Source organism: Schistocerca serialis, chromosome 3 (assembly GCF_023864345.2).
Source record: "Schistocerca serialis cubense isolate TAMUIC-IGC-003099 chromosome 3, iqSchSeri2.2, whole genome shotgun sequence".
Classification (NCBI taxonomy): domain Eukaryota; kingdom Metazoa; phylum Arthropoda; class Insecta; order Orthoptera; family Acrididae; genus Schistocerca; species Schistocerca serialis.
Genome location: NC_064640.1, coordinates 1,091,607,507 through 1,091,625,931, shown reverse-complemented (window position 1 = coordinate 1,091,625,931; position 18,425 = coordinate 1,091,607,507). Strand labels below are relative to the sequence as shown.

At 37.6% G+C, this 18,425-nt stretch overlaps 1 protein-coding gene across 1 annotated transcript in view; it reads left to right on the top strand.

The window, feature by feature from the left end:
- The first annotated feature begins 1,085 nt into the window (after window positions 1-1,085).
- The window catches only part of LOC126471514 (uncharacterized), a 218,595-nt gene continuing 201,255 nt past the window's right edge, over window positions 1,086-18,425 (top strand). The window contains exon 1 of the mRNA XM_050099735.1: window positions 1,086-1,375. The gene's annotated coding sequence lies outside the window, so the exon portion shown is untranslated. The remainder of the gene's footprint in view (window positions 1,376-18,425) is intronic.

Sequence of the window (18,425 nt, the reverse complement as noted above, 5' to 3'; positions counted from 1 at the left end):
AAGAAGGGATCGGTTGGTAGGACATGTTCTGAGGCATCAAGGGATCACCAATTTAGTATTGGAAGGCAGCGTGGAGGGTAAAAATCGTAGAGGGAGACCAAGAGATGAATACACTAAGCAGATTCAGAAGGATGTAGGTTGCAGTAGGTACTGGGAGATGAAAAAGCTTGCACAGGATAGAGTAGCATGGAGAGCTGCATCAAACCAGTCCCAGGACTGAAGACCATAACAACAACAACCAGTTTCTTTGGCTCTTCAGTGTGTGTATCATATATATTTCCTTATATATATGAAAAATGATAAATAACTCTTGCATATTTAATCTTCACACAGTCTGTCCAATCATGACTGGTAAACGACGCAGATCCAGATATTAAAAACATCAAGTTACTGGTATTTCTATAGATACGTTAACTTTGCACACCTTATGTTATGGAAGTAAGAGCTCTGGAAACCAAGGGGCTGTTAGTTCTGTTTTGCATATATATCTACTTGATTAGTTCTCATTAGTTGGAAAATAATATTGTGGAAATATAAAACCTACCACCCCAAGAAACGACAGTGAGAAAATGGATGTCATGTAAAAATAAGCAAACACTGCAGAAAGTGCTAGATTCCCAATTTCTGGAATAGACAGGAAGATTTATGGGTCTCTATGTCAGCCGAACATAACGAATAGAATAGTTTGGTAAATGCCATAAATGGATATAAGTCTGCCACAGCAGCCTGTATTCGAGATGACTGTAACTGCAAAATCATCTGAAAGGAAAAAAGATCAAGGTCAATTACAAATACACATTTTCTATCTAATCAAGTGCTTCAGATGAAGGATGTTTCATTTATTTATTTATTATACACCTTTAAAAATGCAACCAACATAATCTTTTGTGTACACAGACATAGCAATACAATTACATAAATAACACGCACAGACTAAAAAATATTTTACGTAATTACTGTTCGACATTAAATTGTCCATCATACTGCGCATGATGTATTCTGTAGAATCACATACATAATTTTAATGTAATGAAACTATATTACTGTCTGAGATAATTTTTAAAGCCTGTTTTGAACTCTTCTATTGTATAAAATGCTTTTTCTCTCAAAGCCACATCTGTGCGACGTCTTTAAACATATTGGTGACACATTGTGTACCTGTAGTGACAACATATTAAACTGTTTTACCCTCATGTATTTGTAACTGTCTAGAGTTTCCTTAAGTCTAGCGACTGTGATGTCTGTCTTCTGTTTTAGGTGTGTATTATATTGACGGGCCACGTGGCTACACCACCGCGGGGTCGAGGCACCTTGCCACAGTTCCTGCAGTCCTCCCCCCCTTCAGAGGTTCGGATCCTCCCTCGGGCATGGATGGGTGTGTTATCCTTAGCGTGAGATAGTTTTAGATTAAGTAGTGTGTAAACCAATGACCTCAGCAGTTTGTCCCAATAGGAACGTACCACAAATTTCCAAAATAACATCAATGGATAGAGTGTTTTAGTTTGTAATAATGCTAGTTTTTTTTTGTATGTAGGCCTTTTAGACAACTTAATATGAAGAGAAATGTAGCTGTTGGTATTTTTATTTATTTTTTTTTTTTTTAAATAGGGTTTCCAAGACTCATTATTTACAGCCCCACAAATGCATCTGAACTCCTTATTTTTGCCAAATGTGATCTTTTTTTGCTCCAGGGAAATTACTCAATAACACAATGGCATGTCAATTGTGCTTGGAAAAAGGTATAGTATGCATTTAGCAATAGCTTATCATTAACACATGACCTTAGTTTACCTAACAAATATGTAACACATACTAAGTTAGTAGAGATATATTTGGTATAATTCTTCCATGTTAATTTCGTGTGAAGACAGAAGTCAAGAAGTTTAGCTGAAGCAGTTATTGCCATCCTCTTTAATTGATAAGGTAAAGAGAATATTTACAGTTTGTCAGTATTAATACAAAATTCAGTGAGATGGAACCACTTACTGGCTGCTCTGAAATGATCCCTACTTTACTGCTTTAATGCTCCTCAATTTTTACCAGCTGGAACAAAAGTGGTACCATCATAACATAAATTTTCACATATTAATCACTGGCTATGACATAACGTATCGTGAGTCACTAAAATTAGGAAGTATTATGTTATGTAGCTGGCATTTGGCTGAAATCAGAAATTAGTGGCTAGTGTTTGGTTGAAATCAGAAATCGGTCATGTGACATTCCTCACTCACTAATTTTGAGACACAGTATTGTATCATCATATTTCATTGTTTCCATGTTATAACTTGGATTTTTTGACAGTATGCAATTTGAAGGCAACGTCAAAAAGAAGATTTATCACAAACACATCACTCTATATACAGTTTGTTATAATTAAATATCCCTTAGACACATCAGTCCTTAAGAGATTTCAAGATGAAATGCATTCACTGTGGTTAGAGACGTATTGTTATAGAACTGAAAGAAGTAGGATAATATCCTAGAACACACTAATACCTTTTCTCTCCAGCTTTGCTTTTGTAACACATTCTGGGTCTTCTTATTTATGTAATAGAAGCATGTCCCACAATATTTGATGTTATTTACATGAAATGAGTTTCTTCTCTTTCATGGCTTCAAGCTTAAAAAATGAACGATGAAACTGCTGCTAGTGAAACAAGCAGTAAAGACATTTACATCATATGAAATTTATATTTTTTCTTATCACAAATAATTGACTTTTTTTTAATATGTCATGATTCCTGAGGGTGTGGTTAGGTGGGAACCTACAAGTAAAGCTTAAGTTACTGCGAGTGAAACGAGCAGCAATCATATGTATAGTCTTGCTTGTTACCAATACTTTGTGGTTTCTTTGAAATAAGCCACGATTTTTGAGAGTGTGGTTATACACAAACCTAAGAGCACAGCTTAAATTGGTGCAAATGAAATAAACAGCAATCATATTTGTAGTTTTGCTTGTCATAAATGCTGCGTGGGATTAGCCGAGCGGTCTAAGGCGCTGCAGTCAAGGACTGTGCGGCTGATCCTGGCAGAGGTCCGAGTCCTCCCTCGGGCATGGGTGTGTGTGTTTGTCCTTAGGATAATTTAAGTTAAGTAGTGTGTAAGCTTAGGGACTGATGACCTTAGCAGTTACGTCCCATAAGATTTCACACATATTTGAACGTTTTGTCATAAATATTTAGTTATGATCGAATCTTTAGCAGCGCTTTCATAAATGTGGTAGTCAAGACAAAGAGCACATTACACTGTGGGAGAAAGATATCATGTCACAGTCTGATTTCATGCAAATGCCAGTCACACACTGTGGTACTTCCTGATTTCAGTCACTCATAGCATAAGAAACAGTCCCTAATACAACATAAAAATGCTATCAAGTTATTGTGTCTTTTCATATAAATCTTTTCACTTATATCTACTTTATCAGCTTTCACTTTGTAATTTAAGTTTTCTTATTTAGAAACTATCATCAGCATTACTAACACCTAGTGGAAATCAGAACCACCCACAGTAACATTATGTGTGTGGAGGATGGCTTCTATGGACTAATCCCACTAACTCTGATACGAAAGTGTGTTTCACTTTGCTTTTTGGTACTTTCGTTAAATATAGTTTTTAAACATATGAGATAGATTGACCAAACTGTGAGGTCAAAATGCCGTGATGGAAGAGATCTGATTAATCTAAAAGAAGATGTTTTAGTCATTATTAATTAACTAAAGCAGAAATAAGGATGTAGCAGCAAATTTCAAGATAACTCAACCTTACAAAATCCGACGCCTAATACGTAATGTGCTAATCAGATACAGTCTTTTAATATACCAATTAAATTATGTATAAATTTTGATTTTGTAGTAATTGTTGTTTTTGTAACTTTTAGCCCTTCTGTCCCCACACCAAACCAGTTTAGTCAATATATTACAAACACGATTTGCCTCCAAACAACAGAGACAGAGTGTAAGGATACCTGAACATCATTTTGGTTGTCTTTGAAATTGTTTAAACGATAATTCGATTGAAAAGTCATTGTGTAATTCTAACCTGACGCCATAAGAACGACATTACACATCACCATTTTAAAATTAGCTGTTATAGGCAGTTATCTACTAACCAACTAATAAGGGACACATTTGTTTGGTTTGACAGCTTCAGATGACAGTGTGTATTTTCTTTTCTGAGCTATGATATGGTGCAAACATTGATGGCAGCCATATTTAAATGCAGCAAACGTGGATGTTTGCAGAAATTTATTCAGGAGTGGTCAAGGTTTTAAAATTTTCGTATTTGATATGGTCCTCAGCAGGCAATTATACCTAAGAATAAATTGTAATATGGTATTATCAGTTTTATTGTATCTCAAAGCATTGGTAGTTGACTCAGTATATTTTGAAGAACACACTACTTTCATAACCCAAAAGGCAAGCATATGTCATAAATAAATGCAAAGTAAATCTTTTTGTACTAGTAATAATGAATATGGATACATTCTTTTCAATTAAACGATCGAAAATGACATCTGCATATGATTCAACAAATCGGGAAATTATGGCAGACAATATTCACTAAAGATATTTTCATTCATATAGTTATAATGTTTAGATTGTCACTGAATACTGCAATAGAACGAAAAAGTCAGACAGGCTACATAAACCTTGTTGAATATCACAAAACTAACAATAAAAAGTGACTGGTTAAAATAGTAACTTTGAAGTCATCTGGCTTACAAAATGTAAAGTCTGATCATGTGAATGGATTTATTAGATTATTTTCACACCATCCAGTGTTTAGGGCTGGCCTGCATAATTAAAGTAAAATGAAGCTTCTTTTTTGGTTTGTTTGGATAATGTGCAACCCACAGTCAGCATTCTAAGCTCCCAAAAAAACTCAAGTTAACCAGTAGAACTGACTTAACAGCCTAGAACTGAAGAAACAAGATGATACTCTAACCCCAGGTTGTCACAATATTGTGCAACATGCCTACTGCACTTCAGGGTTCATAACTCTATAGCTACATGTAGGCAATGATTTTGCCACAGTGGTAACACCGATCCCCATTGTGTGACCCAAGTTAAGCGTTGTAGAGCTTGTCTAGCACTCGAATGTGTCACTATCCCTGTCTGCCAAGTGCTGTTTGCAAGTGGGGTGCATCGAGCAGGTAGTTTGGAGAATTTAAAAAGGGAAACAAATATGAAGATTGATATATTTGAAATTAGTGAAGTGCAGTGGCAGAAAGAACAGGACTTCTGGTCAGGTCTGTACGGGGTTATAAATATGAAATCAATTGGGGATCATGCTGGGATATGTCCAATGATGAAGAAGAAAATAAGGGTGTAGGTTAAGTTTCTATGAACAGCATACACATCATCGTAGTCAAGAAAAAAATGAAACCAACATCCACCACAAAATTACATGTTTATATCCCAACTAGCTTTGCACATGACGTACAGATTGAAAGAATTTATGATGAGATAAAATAAATTATTCTGATAGTTGAGGGAGAGTAAAATTTAACTTTGATGAGGATTGGAATTAGGTAGCAGGAAAATGAAAAGAAGGGAAAAGAGTATCAGGACAAGGACTGGGGGAAAGAATGAAAAATTCTGGTAGATTCTGCATGGATCATAATTTAATCATCACTAATAGATGGTTTAAAAATCATGAAATAAGGCTGTACACATGGCAAAGACCTGCAGACACAAGAAAGATTTCAAATACATTACCTGATGGTAGGACAGAGATCTCGAAACCAGATATTAAACTCAAAAAATTTCCAGGTGCAGATATGGATTCTGCAAATATTTTTATTGGTTATGAATTGCACATTAAAACAGAGGAAACTGCAGAAAGGTAAGAAATTAACGTGATGGGACACAGATAAGTCGAAATAAGCAGAGGTTGATGAGAATTTCAAGGAAGAAGTAGGCAACTATCGACTGAAAGAAGCTTAAGAAACCCAACAGAAGGCAAATGGGTAACACTGAGAAATAAAATGGTGAATATAGTAGAGTATCAAACAAGTAAAAAGAAAAGGACCAGTAGAAATAGCTGGATAATGCACGAGATATTGAAATGATTGACGAAGAAGAAAATATAAAAATACGGCAACTGCAGCCGTGAAAAGGAAATACAGATGTCCAAAAAGAGAGATTGACAGCAAGTGCAAAATGGCTAAGCAGAACCTGCTATATGAGAAATGCAAGGATGAAGAAGCATGTATAACTAGGCAAAGATAAATTCCGCCCACAGAAAATTAAAGAGTCCTTTGGAGAAAGGGAAGCTGCTGTATAAATGTCAAGAACTTCAATGGCAAGCCAGTACTAATCAAAAAAGGCAAAGTTGAGAGGTGGAAGATATACACAGAAGAGCAATGCATTGTAAATTACACTCCTGGAAATTGAAATAAGAACACCGTGAATTCATTGTCCCAGGAAGGGGAAACTTTATTGACACATTCCTGGGGTCAGATACATCACATGATCACACTGACAGAACCACAGGCACATAGACACAGGCAACAGAGCATGCACAATGTCGGCACTAGTACAGTGTATATCCACCTTTCGCAGCAATGCAGGCTGCTATTCTCCCATGGAGACGATCGTAGAGATGCTGGATGTAGTCCTGTGGAACGGCTTGCCATGCCATTTCCACCTGGCGCCTCAGTTGGACCAGCGTTCGTGCTGGACGTGCAGACCGCGTGAGAGGACGCTTCATCCAGTCCCAAACATGCTCAATGGGGGATAGATCCGGAGATCTTGCTGGCCAGGGTAGTTGACTTACACCTTCTAGAGCATGTTGGGTGGCACGGGATACATGCGGACGTGCATTGTCCTGTTGGAACAGCAAGTTCCCTTGCCGGTCTAGGAATGGTAGAACGATGGGTTCGATGACGGTTTGGATGTACCGTGCACTATTCAGTGTCCCCTCGACGATCACCAGTGGTGTACGGCCAGTGTAGGAGATCGCTCCCCATACCATGATGCCGGGTGTTGGCCCTGTGTGCCTCGGTCGTATGCAGTCCTGATTGTGGCGCTCACCTGCACGGCGCCAAACACGCATACGACCATCATTGGCACCAAGGCAGAAGCGACTCTCATCGCTGAAGACGACACGTCTCCATTCGTCCCTCCATTCACGCCTGTCGCGACACCACTGGAGGCGGGCTGCACGATGTTGGGGCGTGAGCGGAAGACGGCCTAACGGTGTGCGGGACCGTAGCCCAGCTTCATGGAGACGGTTGCGAATGGTCCTCGCCGATACCCCAGGAGCAACAGTGTCCCTAATTTGCTGGGAAGTGGCGGTGCGGTCCCCTACGGCACTGCGTAGGATCCTACGGTATTGGCGTGCATCCGTGCGTCGCTGCGGTCCGGTCCCAGGTCGACGGGCACGTGCACCTTCCGCCGACCACTGGCGACAACATCGATGTACTGTGGAGACCTCACGCCCCACGTGTTGAGCAATTCGGCGGTCCGTCCACCCGGCCTCCCGCATGCCCACTATACGCCCTCGCTCAAAGTCCGTCAACTGCACATACGGTTCACGTCCACGCTGTCGCGGCATGCTACCAGTGTTAAAGACTGCGATGGAGCTCTGTATGCCACGGCAAACTGGCTGACACTGACGGCGGCGGTGCACAAATGCTGCGCAGCTAGCGCCATTCGACGGCCAACACCGCGGTTCCTGGTGTGTCCGCTGTGCCGTGCGTGTGATCATTGCTTGTACAGCCTTCTCGCAGTGTCCGGAGCAAGTATGGTGGGTCTGACACACCGGTGTCAATGTGTTCTTTTTTCCATTTCCAGGAGTGTATGTTGAAGGTAATGTTATGGAAAGGGAAAAGAAATTAGATGAAGATGAGCTGAAAATATAACACTGGAAGAAGAATTTTGGCAGAACACTGAGGACTTAAGTGGAAACAAGGGCCTTGTAGTGGACAACATTCAGTGTGGATTATTGGACACTGTAGAGAGCCAACCATGACAAACTATTTTACCTGATGTGCAAGATGTAAGAGACAGGCGAAATACCTTGAGAATTCAAGAAGAATGTATTAATTCCAGTTTCAAAAGAGGCGGCTGCAGATAAGTCCGAATATTACCGAACCATCAATTATTTAGTCATGGTTGCAAAATACAGACACTAATATTCATAGAAGAATGGAAAAAGCCATTAAAGCTGATATTGGGGAATATGTGTTTGGGTTCTGGAGTATGAAGGTACACACAAAGCAATACTGAGACTACGAATTATCTTAGAAGACAGTTTAAATGAAGATAAACCTACATTTATAATTTTGTAGACCCACAGAATGCTTTCAACAATGTTGATTGGAATACAGTCTTTTAAATTCTAAAGGTAGCTGGGATAAAATACAGAGAGCAGAAGGTTATGTACTTCTAGCGAACAGACCGTATTGCAGTTATGAAATCGAAGAGCATGAAACATAACTTTAAACGTAATTTTAAATCTTTGTTAAATTTTTTCTCCCTTACATGGTTAGTGTCGAATATTTAACACCTTACCTCATTCTCATATTAATCAGACATTTGAAAGTGTTTCATACATATGAGTTTGAATCTTTAAAGAATCGGGTGATGGGTTTACTGATGAGGCACGTAAAAGTTTTAGTTGATTTTTGCTGTTTTGACAGCAAAGTAACTGAGGATGGCGGAAGGAGAGAGGATATAAAATGCAGACTGGTTGTAGCTAGAAACACATTTCTCAAGAAGCAGAATTTGTTAACATCTAATACAAATTTCAGTGTCAGGAAGTGTTCTCTGAAGCTATTTGTGTGGAGTGTAGCCTTCTACAGAAATGAAATGTGCATTACAAGCAGTTCAAATAAGAAGAGAATAGAAGTTTTCCAAATGTGGTACTACAGAATAATGCTGAACATTAGATAGGTAGATCGAGTATCTAATGAGGTGGTACTGAATCTAATTGGGGAGAAAAGAAATTTATAGAAGAATTTGACTAGAAGGAGGGACCATTTGGTACTACATGTCCTAAGGCATGAAGGTAGCGGTAGTTTGATAGTAGAGGGAAGTGTGCTGAGTAAAAATTGTAGAGGGAGGCCAAGCGATGAATACAGTTAAGCAGATTCAAATAGAGGTTGCTGTATTTAGCCAACATGAGGAGGCTTGCACAGGATACAGTAAGGTGGAGAGCTGCACAAACCAGTCTTTGATTCAAGACCACATCAACAACTACATCACGTTTTATTGGTAGCATTATTATTATTATTATATTTTCCTTATTACTATGCTTGAGACGCTGGAAACAAAGGGAATGGATACCGCTACTAGCTTCACAGTTGTGTTAGGCTTTAACCATAAAGATTGCACTGTCTGAGAGGCTAATTTTGCATTTTTGAATTGATGTTTTAATCCGAGAATGTTATTAAAATTGTATTTAGAGAAATACAATATCACTCTTTCCAACGATCTGTGTGCTGAGATGACGTGGATGCGACCACACCCTGCTCTGTACTGCTATGAGAGTATCACGCCACTTCAAGGCAGCCAGTCCCGTGTCAGCACGTCGCCACGTGACCGACGGAATGACGGCAGCCTACGGGACTTTGTCCTTCCTGTTTCTTTTGCGCAATACTCTTGCCATACGACTGGGCAAGCTGACGCATTGGTTAGCTCACTGTACTCGCATTTGGGAGGACGACGGTTTAAACCCGCGTTCGGTCTTCCTGATTGAAGTTTCTGTGATCTCCCTAAATCGCTTCAGGCAAATGCCGGGGTGACAGCTTTGAAAGGGCACGGCCGACTACCTTCCCCGTCCTTCCCTAATCCGATGCGACCACCGATGATCTCGCTATTTGGTCCCCTCACCCCCAATCAACTCAAACCCTCTTACCAAATGAGGCAACATAAAAGAAATCTATTGCTTCTATTAGTGAAAACACGATTTCTCGAAAGTTTTTAAAAAAAATGTTAATCATGACAAATAACAACCATCCTGTGGTTTTCCACACTCATGCAGCAAATTTGTTTGCAGAATCATTATAGCCGTGGTTATGGCATGAGTGAAGAAACACAAAGTATGATGAAAAAATTACGACTAATTGCGGTAATTTAGAAATCTGATAATTTCCGGTATGAAAAACTGTCATCATACCCACTCCTGTGTGTGAGTTTCGTCTGAGGCGAAACGACAGGAAACTCAAAGCGGACACAAGTCAGTGTAGTGCAATTTAGGTTTAACAATAAGTTGTAAAACGAAGGGCAGCAGCGATCGAGTATTCGCTGCTGCATGGTGGTCTTACGTAGCAGCGGCGTGCGAGACGAAAGTGGAGGAGGCTGGCAAAAAAGGCGTGGCCAATATCTTACTCACAATCTCTCGACGTCAGCTATTATCGACTGATCGAGAAAAAGAAGTAGTCCATCTTTAGGCAAAGCCTTTACAAACTATTTCATTATGCCTAACTTTATATGTAGAGGTGGCAGGAGGACATTATTTGGATCTACTAGGTTTTGTGTAGAATGTTCTTCTCACCAGGTTTTAAAGACTTCCTCACAGACGGTTTCTTTCCGTACCAGTGTTCATCCCTAGTCCTACTGTCCCATTCACACAAGAAACATGGAAATTTGGTAAAGCCACCTTGCTGACCAAGGAGCATGCATGTTACTTTTAGATCGCCACATATCATCCAACCATGAGCAGAATAGCCTATTTTATTTAACATTATTTCTAGATTTTCATAGCTTTTTTTCATGTGTACAGAATGTCCAACAGGTATAGATGCATACATGTTACAATTGTCTAATAAAACAGCCTTAAAACTAGTTTTGGATGAATCAATAAACATCCTCCAGTCTTCCTTGTTGTATTCAGTACCAAACTCATTCATCAGACCTGGAATGTCTGAGCAGTGCACTAAATCACCTTCTTGTTGAAAAAAGTTGGAAAATTGCTGCTCACTCTTTCTGTGCATGTATATGCTGGTTTCAACTGCCAATAAGTTCTTTTCTTTTAATCGAAAGCCAAGCAATTCAACTTTTACTTTCATTAAGCCCAGATCCCTAACCAAATCGTTAAGCTCGGTCTCAGTAAACAATTTGGGCTCTAGACTTTCTGTATTACATTGGAATTCATCATCGTCTGGTTCATCTAAATCACATTGTGCATCAGAAAATACTTCTGTTAGAACAGAATTTAAATCATCTGGTGGGTCAGGAAACAGCAAATCTACACCATGCCTTACTGGTCGGATGGCAGTGCAGACATGTGGCGCCCATCCTTACCCATGTACATGCACAGACAGTCATAAACTTCCAAACAACATGCTATTCTAGAACAACAAACTTATAAAAAACCGGTATGCTCACTATGATACTCATCATTTGTCGGCCTGGTAGACATTGTGCAACACATTACCTTACCCAAGTGGTATGTTATACTGTATGTCACCTTTTTGTGTATGTAAATGATGTCATCACAACCACAGGACATAGAGAAATAAATAATACTGCTAGTTCAGATTGTACATTTGTCTTCAGAAACGAAAATTGTTAAAACTTTGTAAAATAAAAACCCTTTACTTATGGTATTTGAACTAAGTAATATTTCATATAATTCTATTTCAAAACATCTTTACTCATGACATAGCCCTAACCTTACTTAATGATTACTTGTGGATTACTTACAAAGACTCAGTAAAAATTTATCATTTCAATGTATCTGATCTCAAATACTTTGCTTGAGGTCGGATAAACACTGGTGCAAAGTAACCATTCTTCAATAGGAATTTGAATTCTTGAAGTAAGTTATAGTCTTAAAATGTTATGACCATATATTATTTTTTCATTGTCTCTATTTCTCTATGTATGTGGACCAGCCACAATGGTGGCTGGTAAACCAGCTGTACCTCTGTTTTAATTATCAATGGTCTATTCAGACACAGTGAGTATTCGTAGCCTAGTCATGCTGACTGGACATGGAGTAATTATTAATTCCTATTATGAATTGATCATAGTTGTATCTTCATCTGGATTACCAACTAAACTTGTGAGGAAACATAGGCTTAGGAGCCTCATTTCTTATTTCCTCTACACTTCCTTCAAGTAGGATAAGGTAAGCAGGCAGTTAACCTACCTATTCTAAGTTAAGCTAACATTCCCTAAAAATGTGTATAAACTAAATCATGTGATTTAACCATCCAAAATAAGTAAAAATTCCCCTCGTAAAAAGCTAGCAAACAAAGGTATTGCTAACCATGAGAAAAGTACAAAAAATTCTAAGGAATAGTTGTGAAACATGCAAACATCCCAAGTCGTTGGATGTATCCATTCAGTTCTGACAGCAAATTATAGTTTTCCATAGACACTTCGAGCTTTTCGGAGTTTATATATTAATCTGTCAATTCCAAACAATGAAATGTAATAAATGTTGAGAACAACTAGTGTAGTGAACTCGTTAACTTCCTACTTTCTGTGTTAAGAGCAGCACACAAAGTTAAGACAATTCTGTCCTAGTTATCCATTTCTGAAATGAGTATAAGAATTAGACCACAAAACTCAGGTTCGTTCCTGTATTTTGCAACTTTGGAGTAATCCTCAAAGCTAATAGTATCCTACTTCTGCAGAAACCCATAAATACTCCTCCTCCTACAGAAAAATCCTTCATAAAGACCATTCAAATTTTATAGCTATATTGGCCCTATATATATGCCTCCATTTTTCCTCCATTTAAACTTAAGTAATACTCCCTTTATCCCACCTGCACTATTCATAATATAATTCATGTATATATGCGTATCATGGCCTGTTCATTATTACATCACTCCCATTAAACCGCTACTTTCTCGTCTTCCTCTTATAACTTTAGTTACCTTAATTCTATTGTATTTTGAACCCATACCTTATTACTGAGCTTCCTCTTAAATATACTACTGTCTCTTAAATATACGCCTGTCTCTTAAATATACTACTCTTTGTTCAACTCAGCATGAGCAAGAAACATTATTTTGAGTAAAGTCATCTAGACCGATATTAAAATTTTCTTCATTTATTACACCACTTCAGCTCCTGCCACTATCAGAGATCGAAAAGCTTAGAACTTACAGAACAAGGTTGTCCTTGACAAAATATATTTTGTTCCTTTTACAGAGTAGCCTTTTTGGACTTAGAATGTAATCTGGATATTCTTGCCATTTATCTCTCTATGTGGTGATGGCTATGCATGTAAGAGAGAATCTATTCAGTTCTGATGTCTCTTCTGATCTCTTGTTCTTTTTAAATGTGGGCTGTGGTAAATTATGGTGACTTCTGTGAGTAATGAGTAATTCCTTAATAGTAAATGCTATCTTCTCATGCATACTTATCTAGATATTACTCATAAAATATTTATTCTCATCTATTATGTAGTGAAGTTCATAGTCAGTGTGAAATAGTGACTTGTCTTGCTTCCAAATTGTTCGGTAATTGAGTAATTCAACTCATGCTTGCCAATATTTCAGGTAATGAAAGCTATTTTTCTGTGAGCTCTCTCTCCTGGATTCGATTCTCCTTGGTACAGCTCACAATCCAAGTTGAATTATTATAAATCAATGGCTAGTTTGAACACCTGATTCACTTTAGGGTGATGCTTTTGCTGTAGGTTGCTTAATATTGCTAAAGTCTTCTTTTGTACTTTCATCACAGTTCCAGATAGTTTTCTATTTCAATATGTTCGATAAATGAGCATCTTTCACAGACTAGCCTCTTATAAAGCTCCTATAGAATCCAGCCAAATCTAAAAGTGATCATAGATGCTTAATATTTCTAGTCTCTGGACAGTCTTTTATAACTTGCATTCTTTCTGGTCTCGCGTCCGTCGGCCGTCGTAATTTAATATATTATTATTATTCTTCTTCTTCTTCTTCGTTTCACCCAACTTTGGGGTACGTTGAATCAATCACTTCTGTGTGTTCTGTGCCTTTCTTTTCGCCCAGTACTGCTTCATTCTTTCTGATCTTGCTTTTCTTTCCTCATCAGAGATGACAATCGTTCTTTTCTTTCTATTTTGGAGCTGGAATCACTCTTTTCTGTCTTTGCTTATCATTTTTGCGGTCCTGTCTGTGAGCATTTTTTCTGTGATGTGTAGTTCTCTTAAGTCTTTCTCTGTTTGGATAAACCAATTTGGTTTGGATTTTTTATTCCTGAAGTAGTCAAACATTCTTTTTGTAAGTCTATTTGGGTTCATTCAGAGTATGTGCCCATAAAACTCAATTCTTCTTTTCCTCATTGTATCCGAAAGTTTTTCTGTGGTTTTGTAGAGTGTTTCATTTTTGGTATGAATTAGTTTGTCGTTATGAAATTTGGGGCCTAAAATTTTTCTCAATATTTTTCTTTCTTTGATCTCTAGCCTTTCAATTGGGCCATGGTTAGTGATAGATAATGTCTCGGCTGCATATAGTGCTTCTGGTTTAATGACAGTGTTGTAATGTTTTATTTTTGAATTCCATGAGAGGGACTTTTTATTATAAGTATTTTTAGTAAGCTGAAAGGCTAGTTCAACTTTGTTTCTTCTTAATTCTATTGCTTTTTTCTCAAGGGCGTTCCAGCTAATCCATTCACCAAGATATTTGAATTCTTTAACAATTTCGATCTTTTGGTCTCTTACTTTAAGATATTTCATTGGCTTTTTTATATTTGTGATTATTTTGGTTTTTTCAAAAGAAATTTTAAGGCCTATTTTCTCTGCTTGTTTCTGTAATTCGAGGATCTGTTCTTTGGCTTCTTCCCATGTTTCAGCTAGTAGGGCCATATCATCTGCAAATGCTAGGCAATTAACCTTGATGCCTTTGTTTTTTGTTCCTAGTCGGATTCCACTATTGATTTTCTTGTTCCATTCTCTTACTATTTTTTCTAGGGCACAGTTAAATAACAATGGAGAGAGTCCATCACCTTGTCGTACTCCAGTTTTTATCTCAAATAGGTCTGAGAGTTCTCCCATAAATTTAATTTTGGAGTATGTGTTGGTGATGGTTTCTCTAATTAGGTTTGTAGTTCTATTGTCTAGGTTCAATTCTTTTAATATGGAGGTTAGAGATTCCCTGTCTATGGAGTCGTACGCCTTTTGAAAGTCAATGAATGTGATGACATACGCTTTTGCTCTCGATTTTTGGTAGGCCATAAGATTTTTGAGGTTTAGAATTTGTTCTGGGCAGGATCTTCCCTTCCTGAAGCCTGCCTGGTATTCTCCAAGTTGACAATCTAGCTGGGGTTCTGCTCTGTTCAAAAGGACTTTAGACAGTATTTTGTATGTTACGTCAAGGAGCGAAATCCCTCTGTAATTGTTGGGGTCTGTTCTGGATCCCCTCTTATGAATTGGGTGAATGAGGGCCATCTTCCATTCATCCGGAATTCTTTCTGTTTTCCATATTTCTTCAAATATGTTTTGGAGAGATTCTATGGCATTTCTATTGACATTTTTCCACAGTTCAGCTGTAATTTGGTTCTCTCCCGAAGCCTTGTAGTTTTTGAGATTCAAAATGATTGATTGTAGTTCCTCGACGGTGGGTGGTTCTGAGTTAGGACTTGTTGAAGTTGAGTTGCTGAAATCCATTTTTTCAATTGGTTCTTTACAGTTGAGAAGGTTTCTGAAATATTCCCTCAAAATTTTGCAATTATCCCTGTTGTTGTGTGCAGTATTACCATTTTTATCTTGTAATTGGAGTGTCGGTGGGCTGTACTTGGTTATTTTTTGTTTAAAAGTTCTGTAAAAGCTCCTAGTCTTGTTATTATTGTTATTATTATTTTTTTATTGTTGCCGACTTACGTGGTGGGCCTTAATAAAAATGATATTTCATTTAATTTTGATTTACGATTAAATGATTTCCTGAAGTTCTCCTTTTTAGCAATATTAATCTCAAATTATTTGTTACGTTAATGAATGTTAGACTCGCTGAATCTTAAAACTTGAGCATATAAGCTGAACAATGTAATAAACTTTTCATATTAATTTCCTCTGCTAGTCAGCTCACTTTAAAGCAAAAGATCTTTAGTTATTAATTACAATTGCGACCCACACACGTGCGAAAGTATTTTTTCTTACCTCCATTAACCATTGTATTGTAGTCAGAGTCCTGGCTCTGGCTCTCGGCTATGGGACTGAAAATAAGAATCTTAAAGCTACGTATTTCTGCAACTTCATGCGACCGTGTAGAAAAATTAATATTATGTTAATAGCGGGCGAGTATTTCGCTTCCGCTAATTTTTCATAAGTTAATATCGCCACGTAATGGCGTCATTGGCTGCATCGGCCGCTGCGATTGTTGAACTGTAAATTACTTGAATGCAGGTTAATTCAAGGAAGGCGGACATGAAATCGGGATCACCTCTTACAAATTAAAAGTGCACAATAATATTAAATCAATATATATATAACTCATACAAAGATGCTTACATTTGCCAGCACTCGCAAGATGTCCGTCTATACACAATCAAGACAAGAGAAGAAGTGAAGACTACTAAAAAAATTAACAAAAGAGCGTATCTTGTCATCTCTTTAGATCAGTTTGTTGTATTTCTCTGCATTGCATTTCTTTGCATTTCTCGACAGAGGAATTATTGTTTTACGGCTACATGATAAAAATATATCATTCAATTTTTAAATGTCTCTTCTTTATAAATACTGTTTTTTAAGTATTTTCGTAATATAGCACTGGGGACGCTATATACTCATAAAATATTTATTCTCATCTATTATGTAGTGAAGTTCATAGTCAGTGTAAAATAGTGACTTGTCTTGCTTCCAAAGTGTTCGGTAATTGAGTAATTCAACTCATGCTTGCCAATATTTCAGGTAATGAAAGCTGTTTTTCTGTGAGCTCCCTCTACTGGATTCGATTCTCCTTGGTACAGCTCACAACCCAAGTTGAATTATTGTACATCAATGGCTAGTTTGAACACCTGATTCACTTTAGGATGATGCTTTTGCTGTAGATTGCTTAATATTGCTAAAGTCTTCTTTTGTACTTTCATCACAGTTCCAGATAGTTTTCTATTTCAATAAGTTCGATAAATGAGCATCTTTCACAGCCTAGCCTCTTACAAAGCTCCTGTAGAATCCAGCCAAATCTAAAAGTGATCATAGATGCTTAATATTTCTAGTCTCTGGACAGTCTTCTATAACTTGCATTCTTTCTGGACATGGTTGTATTCCCATTATTCCCACACTGTGTCCCAAAAAGTCAACTCTTGTCACCAAAAGTACTTTTATTAGTAACCCTTTTGCTTCCAGTCACCTCAAAATATATATCAATAATTGTCAACAGTCTTCCCAAGTCTTGTAGACTATTAATAAATCATTGACATACATTATTAATTCTTGCACTAATTCCCTCCCTAATAAATATTGAGCAGGAATGAAAACTGACACAGGAATGTCCAATTCGGTAATGGAGTAATTCAATCATGCTTGCCAAGACTTCAACTAATGAAAGCTATTGTTCTGTGATCACCCTCTCCTGGATTCCATTTTCCTTGGTACAGCTCACAACCCAAGGCGAATTGTAATACTTCCATGGCATTTACTTTAAACTGAAAAGATTTTCTTTCGAATAAGAAGGCTGTGTATGGCCTTGAGTGGTCATGTAATGCTACCTGCCAGTATCCTTCCATGAAATCTATGGAAATATGAAATTCTGCTTCATCAAAGTTAGATAACATCTCTTCTGTACTCAGGGTTCTAACCCTTTCTGTCTCTTTGTGTTTATGGAGTGATCATGAATCTAAAACTAAATGAACACCTACCACAAGTCTCTTAAGTACCCACAACAGACCCTAAAAATACATTGAGTTATGTTGCTGTCTATCTCCTTTCATATTTCATCTCTCACTGCAATTCGAAGGTTTATTGGTAGTGGATATGACTTGCAAAAGGAAAAAAACTGTGTCATATTTTACTTTAACTTACAGAAGTATTCCTTCATTAGTCCCAAGTTATCTTTGACCACATCTTTATGTTTTAACAGAATACCTTCTAATTAAGATTTCCGTTCTTCTGACACTACAGGTGATTCTCTTGCTATCGATTTAATGCCAACTCCTCTTGATTTAATACTTCCCTTCTTTTTGTTGTTTAATTTCATCTGTTGCAATAATATCAGTAAACACAACTAAATGAATATGCTCCTCTGATGATGGGCCTTGCTTGGATTTCAATGGATTGCTTTGGAAAGCTATGCTAGCTACCTTTTTACCTATTTTCCACACAAATATTTTCTGGTTGAAATCCAATCGATAATAATTATCAAGTAACCAATCTTATCCTAACAGGATATCTATGGCACCAGCAACAATGTTTGATGGAAATTCCACTTTTTAATCGTAACTGGTAGTCATGTTTCTTTTTTAATTTGCTTCCCTTTATTACAGGTGGTTCCGGTAACACACACTCCCATTACTGGTACTAGGAGGCAACAATATTTCTTCCTC